An 8,586-nucleotide genomic window follows, 5' to 3' on the forward strand; every position below is an offset into this window, starting at 1 on the left:
TAGTTTTAGGAATCGTGCATGAACACAAACTCACACACACACACGGCAGCCACGAGGGCCGCCCATGCGTGCGTGCGAGCAGCAGCCCACGCAGCGAGGCCCATGGCCTTAGGCGCGCGCTGGGCCTGCCTTGCGGTGGGCCTGGGCGCTGTCTTGGCTGGGCGCGCGTTTGGCTTGCTGGGCGATGGCCCGACTTCGTGCTGGGCCTTCGTCCGGCAGGCCTCGTCCGATGCTAATTCGTACGATACGCTTCCGATTAAATTCCCGGTTCCGGAATTCATTTTCGATACGAACAATATTTAATATTTCCGATTCCGGAATCAATTTCCGTTTCGAACAAATATTTAATATTTCCGTTTCCGGAATTATTTTCCGATTCCGATAATATTTCCGATTCTGACAATATTTCCGTTTCCGGCAATATTTCCGATTCTGGTAATATTTCCATTTCCGATAATATTTTCCGATACGTACCATGTTTCCGTTTCCGGCAACATCTACGACCTGGATAATATTTATATTTCCGATACGATCCATATTTCCGTTTCCGGCAATATCATCGTTTCCGGAGTATTCATTTCTTGCCTGTGACGATCTCAGCTCCCACTGAAACCAAGATCCGTCGATTCCGAATATCCATAGATGGAGTATCTAATGCCATTAAATACTTGATCCGTTTACGTACTATTTGTGTGACCCTACGGGTTCAGTCAAGAGTAAGCTGTGGATTAATATCATTAATTCCTCTTGAACTGAAGCGGCCTCTAGCTAGGCATTCAGCTCACTTGATCTCACTGAATTATTAACTTGTTAATTAATACTGAACCGCATTTATTAGACTTAACATAGAATGCATACTTGGACCAAGGGCATTATTTCCTTCAGGGATATCATTATTATATATATTTTTTGCATTGGAGTATTTCATCGCGCTGAATCGTTCAGGTGCTCGAACAAGTGTAGCACCTTCTGCGTGGGCGTGCACAGCTTATTACTTCGTTCGATGCGAGGATTCATAGATGTTTCTTTCTTGTTTTTATATCAGGGCAAGATTTAGCAAGCAGAGATATTCAGCGCCCAGGTTAGGGCGTTAAAGATATTGGCGCCCAGCTCTGGGCGTTGAAAATTATCTCTGGGTATATTTTTACAGTTCTTATCCTTGATTTTTCTTTTTCTTTTGCTTTTGCTTTGGAACGACGTAGACTGTGTAACGGGCGCTTATAGGGCGAGCGTTAGGTGCAGTAGTTTGATCGGAGTTTTGGTGACTCGCGATTTTCAGTTACCCTTGTTAGTGGGGTGACTTTATATATTCTAAGTAGTGCTTTAGAATTTGGGAGGGGTTGTAGCCATTCTAAGGTTCGTTTTACACGATTAAAGCTTAGGATTGTGCCCCTATGATGTATGTATAGCATTAGCGTCGAGAATTTGCGATAAAATCGTCATTTCGAGCATTTTTAGAGTGTTTTTCTCAAACCCCCAATTGTAGCTACGGGATTGGCTTGGTGCTATAATGCTTTGCATGGCGACATGGATCATGAATAGTTTGAACCAGACTCGTTTAGTGCGAGGTACGTTCGAGTAGTGATTTTGCTACTTTTCTTGTAAATGTCGTATTGTGCGACATTGCCATGGTCAAGGTAGTCACATGTTGAAGTGTGCCTTCACTACTACAAAAAAGAGAATAGAGAACTGTTGAAATAGGCTTTAGAGGACGCCTGAGGACCGTTCTCCTGCTAAGCGATCTCTATAGTTTAGAGGACGGTTGGGATATACGTTCTATATACATATGAATAGAGGACGGTGATCTAATCTAACCGTTCTCTATTCCCTTCTTTAAATCTGAAAATATAGAAGAAATAAGAACGGTTGAGACACTTAAATGTCATCTATTTATTACAATAGAGGACAGCTTGCTTAGATAGGCGTACTCTATTCTTCCTTTTTTACATAAATATAGAGGACGATTTTCTTAGATAACCGTCCTCTATTCCACCCTCTTTTTGAAAAAAAATTATTTTTTTTTCATAAACAAGCATTAAATATATTAAAATATAACGTACGTTTTACAAGTTACTCTTATGCGTTTACAAAATGGAAAGGGGAAAAAAGTGCAACCACACCATTCCCTTTCTTCGTACATGTTTAGTAATCAAGCAAAGAAAATCAGCCTGTGGTGTTCTTGAATGAGCCAGCTGGACATCAGTAGGAGCAGCACTTCAGCTTGCACTCCGGAATATATTCCCTGAAATTCTTCTTGCTCAAGCACAACAGTTGGTGCTGCCAGTGTGTGTTCAGTGGTCTCTTCTTGAGGGGCTGAGCTTCTGTGGTATCATTCAGTGCAGCTCTAGCTCCTCTCTATTGCCTGTGTGAATATCAGAACAAAGCAGGTTTTCAGTTCAATGCTAGTGCTCAAGGATAACATATGCAGGAGTACATACACTACTAGAAAATAGTCTTTAGGAGCACTTATGTAGAGACACTCGTTAAAATAATGTTGGAGAAGAGAAGGGACTAAACAAATTGGGGCGCTTTGATGAAGTGTCGGATTACTTCCCTATTGTGTAAATAAGAAAGGATTATAAAAATTCAAAACCCCTAAATGCCCACTACTGCCTGTAACCTCCAAGTCGCCACACTCTTCATATCTCCCACCCACTATTCATCTCTGACCCTAAATTCCTATATCACTCTTTTCACTCCTGATAATTTTCTTCTTGAATTTCCCTGGTATGTTTTCTCCATATGAATCTCTTTTGTAAACTTTTTATATACGAATTTCCCTCATGATTTGTTTTGTTTGGAGCATCAATTGCAAATTTAATAATTGTTTTCACTTAGAATTGATCTCTGTCGAATTAATCATTGTAGTCTTGTTTTTTTGTAAAGAGTAGTTCTTTGCTTGAACAAAATTGTGATAGTCCTTAATCCTTATTGGGGATAGAAGTAAATATTATAGTTGCCAATCATTCCTTTTCTATCATTCATCTGATACTTAAACATGAAATGCATAACACATAAGCTGAGCCAAGATAGATTTGTCCCTTTGAACATTTGTGATCTTCAGCCAGCTAAATTTTAACTTGAAGAATGAAGAATGTCTTTACATTTTTATGCTTTTTGATTAGTTATACTTAGATTAAAAAAAACAGAATCTTCTATGCATAATTCATACAATGGAAAACAACCAACTTATGATACTTGCATTACATGACCATGAGACAATATCATCAAACGGAGCAACCCAATTGAATACATGAATTCTTGTGACTGCTTAGAAAATAGATTTATATCAGTCACATAATTCCAATGTCCACTCTCCAGCTCTCTAACATTAACCCACACAATAAGCATGCGGTCTATTCTTGACCTCAGGAATAGAATTTTAACACCAAGTAGAAATTAAGCAAGAGCAGGACAGTCCAATCTTTTAAAACATGACCATACAATTGGAAAATCTGAGAATCTCACCTCACAAATTGGGGTGTTGCTGGAGCATCTTTGTCCTCAAGAAGCAACCTTTTCAGTCAGGTCCAGGATGGGTGAGGGTACTCCTTGACGAAGACAGAACTCCTTATAGAAAATAATCAAGAACATAAGCGACAATCACTCATATATAGTCAATGTAAATAAACCAGGGCTTTAGCTAGAAAGAAGAAAAACCTTATCAAGAATCTCAATGTCATTGAGAACAAGGGATCATGCGCCTGCTTGTGAAGAGTATCAACCATGGCGTCCACTCCAAACTAAGACATCTATTTTCCCTACCTCCTCTTTCTTTCTGTAACTGAGAATTTCAATCAGTTCAGATATGTAGGGCAAAGATAAAAGGAACACTATAACTCTTATTAAGATCATACTACGTACTATTGCATAGTATTGTGGGATGCTAGTTTTATTCACTACTAACTTGTGATGAACAAACTTAGTCAATTTTGGGTCGAAGCTCGTTTCTAAGTAAACAAAACGAGCTTAAAAATAAAAGTACAAACTTGATTAATAGATAAATCTAACTTTGTTTCTAAGTAAACACACGGGCTTAACAAAAGTATAAACTTGATTAATAGACAAATCGAACTCCAAAAAATATGTATTCAAATCGTATATCAATCAACTTGTATTTTTCGTCCATAAAGTCATTTATGTTTGTTAATAAGCTCGGTTAAAGTTCGTTCAAGCTCCAATTTTAAAATAAAATAAAATAATAATACTATCATTGTGTGATCTCATATGCATACGTAACATACTAACATGTGATAGATCGGCAAAGGATAAGAGCACGGAAGTTTTAACATATAACCAAGAGACTTTCGGCATACAAGCTAACAAGAAATCATAAAAGAAGAAGATAGACAGAGGTTGCATATAAAGAGGAAACTTACATAGAGCTGCAGTAGCTTGGGAAATTCTCTGATATAACTTTCATGAGAAGCAGCACCAGACATCCCCAACTCCAGAGCCAAAGCTTCTGCAGGGTGCCTTGGAGGCCTCTAGAGACTGGAGGTTGCCCCAAAGAACTGGAAATTTCAATAGAAACAGAACACAATCAATTGAGAATTGCCAGTAAGTGAACTCCCAACAGATATCAGCCTTCTGAGTCCAACTTGAATGACGCCGGAAGCAATCTCCCTCAATATCAGGCCCACAGTAGTGCAGAAGATAGATAGATAGATAGATAGATAAATTCCCAATGATTAGAGTCTGATATAAACTAAGACTGGAATGTACAAAAATCTAGTGTTACAACATTTCTGGACTCAGAAAATCAGCAACTGAATTCACTTGCCCGTAATAAATGGGTGATTCAAAGCTTGTGAGACAGTTAGTCTTTTATCTGGATCTAGGACAAACATTTTATCCAGCAGATCCTTGAAGTTGGCTAACATTTTTTAATCTTCTCCTGGAAAACCTTTAATGATCCTTGAAGTTCTTTCAGGATTTACATTCAGATGTTCCTTACTCATTGGGAGGACAATTCGAATTTAGTGGACCGTACTGTCAAATGGTTGAGGTTCTCCAGATTCATAAGGAAAGTACTGAATTAAGAAATATTGAACCCATGCTTCAAAATTTTAGGTAATTCTATCATCATTTTACTACTGTTTTGTGAAATGTAATCCTTTGTGATCCTGAGTAACCTAGAATGTATGAAATATACCTAAGCAGGTGGAGGAACAATCTTATTTAAAGTAGAATGAGGGCCTGTGATACTTCCGTTAGAATTAAAGGCCTGTTAAAAAAATCAGGCATGTCAACTAGATAGAACAAATAAAGGTATGTAACTTATATAATAAGCTACTAACACCAGAGAACTCAAGAAAAAAAATACGCTACGGGCTTGACTATATATGTCGAGATTGCTGGAATAGAAGAAGAGTACTCTACGGGCTTGACTATATATGTCGACATACGAGCTTGACTATATATTTCGACATACGAGCTCGACTGTTATGCGGCTTAACTGACTATGGTACTCTATATGCGACACTAAGACAAACATTTGTAATAAATAGATCATGAGCATAGTGTTGCAAACCGAGCAAGAAAGATAGCAATATATCACAACTTGCTAATTAAACTCTGCTCTACATTTAGACACAAGCAGACAATTTGTAATAAATAAGTTGTTGGATCATAATGCATCGATCATATCAGGTATGCCAAAGTTCGGTGCTTTACAATCCAAATTATATAAAAGGAACAAAGGCATGCTGCCCACATCATAAAAAATCTATCAGTAATGTCAATTAGATAGAAAGCATAGGAGGTCCAAAGTTTGAGTTGAAATACTTGACTTCACAAATGTTACGGAGGCAGAAAACTCAAAGAAAATACCAAACATGATGATTCATTAGTTCACCTTTTATGGAGCATGTTAATCAAGTAATATTAAGAAAAAAAGAGGGCAATAATGGTGTAATCAGATATATTTTGCATGAAAGGCCTTAGACCAGTAGTATAGACGAATTTAAGTATATGGCAATGACGGTTTATCATCCATTCTCGACACTCGAGCAACAAATCAGAATCAATATTCAGTTTCTTGTACAGGGGGCATACAAACATCTCTGGTCATACTGTCGCCTACAGGGGCTTTCTTATACCATCAGTATAAAGAGAACCGGGTATAGCGCTTGAACTGATCTAAAAAAAAGGGGTATCATAAATTCCTATACTAATCTCTATTGCAAGGTCATGTATACGTTGAGGATCACACCAAAATTCAATAGGAAAAGTGAATCAAGAGGATGAAATACCTTGTTTGGCTATGGCTGACAATCATCCACGAGGAATAGAAAAGAGAAATCTGCCGTATTGTCGTAGTACCCAAGGGATTTAGTCTCCTTTTATAATACATTAATGCTAGAAAACCCATCCAATGGCATTGCTGAAGAAGATCTGCAATCATATCTTCAAATATTACTCATAATCCCCACTCTGGTAATATCATTAATAAGTACAATCCAAGTGATTTACTGCTGATTTTGTGGCTGAAGAATTATATGAAATACACACCTAGATTGAGCATATTGAGCCAAAATGTTCCATATAAAATAACCAAATATAAGCAGCTGTAACCGTGCATGATCTCCCATAACTATAACCTCCTTTACAGAAGCAATGCCAATACAACCGGGTATATTCCAAACATAGGCATAATAACTCAACTGGACATCATATAAAGCATTTATCTCAAGAGAAGTAGAGCTACCAGCCCCCGACTAAACAAGCCCCACCCCCCATAAACACACTTGCATATTCACAATTGCAAGAGCTGCAATCAAAATTAAGTTACATCAATAGCTAATAACAGGAATTGGTACAAGTACACATCTGAGTCAACCCTAGATAAGATTTATCTTTGAACCAGCTGCTCGACCATAAACAACCCGCAGAGGAAAATCACATAAACACGAAAAATACAAGCCATCAATTCCAGCACCTTCAGGATTACATGAGCAATAAATACACTTCAAATACATTGCTTCTAATCAAGGCCATAAACCATAATTTAAGCAACATTGTTACTCTATTTCTTAAACAAGGAACAATGTAACAAAAACCTTCAAAATCTAAATCAAGTCTCCATTCTAATCTTCAGGCCAACAACAATTATTGACATAAAGTTCCCTATATCCTACAGGAGGCTCGACTCAAGTGTCTTTGATGTACATCTCCTTAGAAGTTTGAGAAGTCTTTAAGGCAAACAACACATAATTAACTGCATTTGACCAACTGAATCATCAACCTCAGTTTTATCTTAAGTCAACAACCAAAATTCTAATTTCTAACCTCCAAATTTAGTAAGTAGCCAATAAACTGGATCATGAAATGTTAAATTTTGGGTAAAAATGAAAGGATATGCAGTACTTCAATTTTTCACACTCTACTCAAATCAAAGGGCAAAAAGATTTCAATATTTACTGCTATATACATAAAACATTCCAAAATCAAATCACTAAGATACTAACTCGCCGAAAATTCAAAAAGTTCGTCAAATTTTCAACTCATTAGTCCAAAAAAATTCAATAAAAGCCCTAGAATTCATCAGAAATCAAAATATTAGGCAAACTGCTGCTATAAAATAGAATTAAGCACACTAACCGTGGAATTGATGGCAGCGGTGGGGCAGCCGGGGTTTACCGGAGGTTGGAGGAGGAAGGAAAGCGGTGAAAGAGAGCGACGGTGCAGAGGTGTTGCGGGTTTTCTTGCGAGCAGAGGTTAGAGTGGTTTTCTGAGGGTTTTACCAGAGATTGGAAGGCGGCCGGAAAGAGGTGCAAGAGAGCGATGGTGCAGAGTGAGGAGTGGCGGTGCAGTGCGGCGGTGTAGAGGCTTTCGGTTTTTCTTGCGAGCAGAGGTTGGATTGCAAGGTTTCTACCTTTGACTTTTGGGAACTCATGTTCTGCTTAGGGATGGCAGCGGGTCCAGGACCCTATCCGGACCCTGTCGGACCCTACCCTAAAATTAAGATATGGGTCTTTATTTTTTAGACCCTATAGGGTAAGGGTAGGGTATGGGCATATGCTGTTTTTTTTAGGGTAGGGTAAGGGTCTTATTTTTTCAGACCCGTACCCTACCCATATCCTACCCGCGGACCCTTAAGACCCATACCCTACCCATACCCTATATTTAGACGCGCTTAAATTTTGTTATTTTTATGTACTTCACTTTTTTGTAGGATCTTGATGATGAAGTAGATGATGATATGGACGATAACTACTCTAAAGTACTGAATGGATGTCTATTTATTAACATTAATGTTGTGTAGTTAAGAATGTGGGATTTTGTAACTTATGAGCTTCGTACTTTAAAATGTATTGCATGTGTTTAAGGAAAGACAAGGGTAATTTTTGAAGACTAGCTATTTATTTGTTTTCAATGCCTTACTAATCGTTGTTCTTGTATTATTTTTGCATATTACATATAATTGCATACAAAAAAGAAAATAAAAGTTATAGTTTAACGCGGACCCGCATAAGACCCTAGACCTACCCATACCCTGTCGGACCCATAGGATCCGGGTAAGGGTCTTATAATTTTAGACCCTTTAGGGTAAGGGTAGGGTATGGGTATATGTCAAAAAGTTAG

At 38.0% G+C, this 8,586-nt stretch overlaps 1 long non-coding RNA gene across 2 annotated transcripts; it reads right to left on the reverse strand.

Annotated features, from left to right (window-relative positions):
* Positions 1 to 1,997: 1,997 nt before the first annotated feature.
* LOC110796116 (uncharacterized) lies at positions 1,998 to 7,887 on the reverse strand. 2 transcript variants are annotated; one of them, XR_008928081.1, is made up of 6 exons: positions 7,603 to 7,887; positions 6,255 to 6,396; positions 4,380 to 5,227; positions 3,661 to 3,784; positions 3,469 to 3,570; positions 1,998 to 2,362 (listed from the first exon to the last, which is right to left on the reverse strand). It is a non-coding gene; the product is annotated as an uncharacterized lncRNA (long non-coding RNA). The 2 variants fall into 2 exon arrangements; XR_008928082.1 differs by having other exon boundaries at positions 4,380 to 4,514; positions 7,603 to 7,880.
* Between the last annotated feature and the right edge of the window lie 699 nt (positions 7,888 to 8,586).

Source organism: Spinacia oleracea, chromosome 2, assembly GCF_020520425.1.
Source record: "Spinacia oleracea cultivar Varoflay chromosome 2, BTI_SOV_V1, whole genome shotgun sequence".
Taxonomy (NCBI): domain Eukaryota; kingdom Viridiplantae; phylum Streptophyta; class Magnoliopsida; order Caryophyllales; family Amaranthaceae; genus Spinacia; species Spinacia oleracea.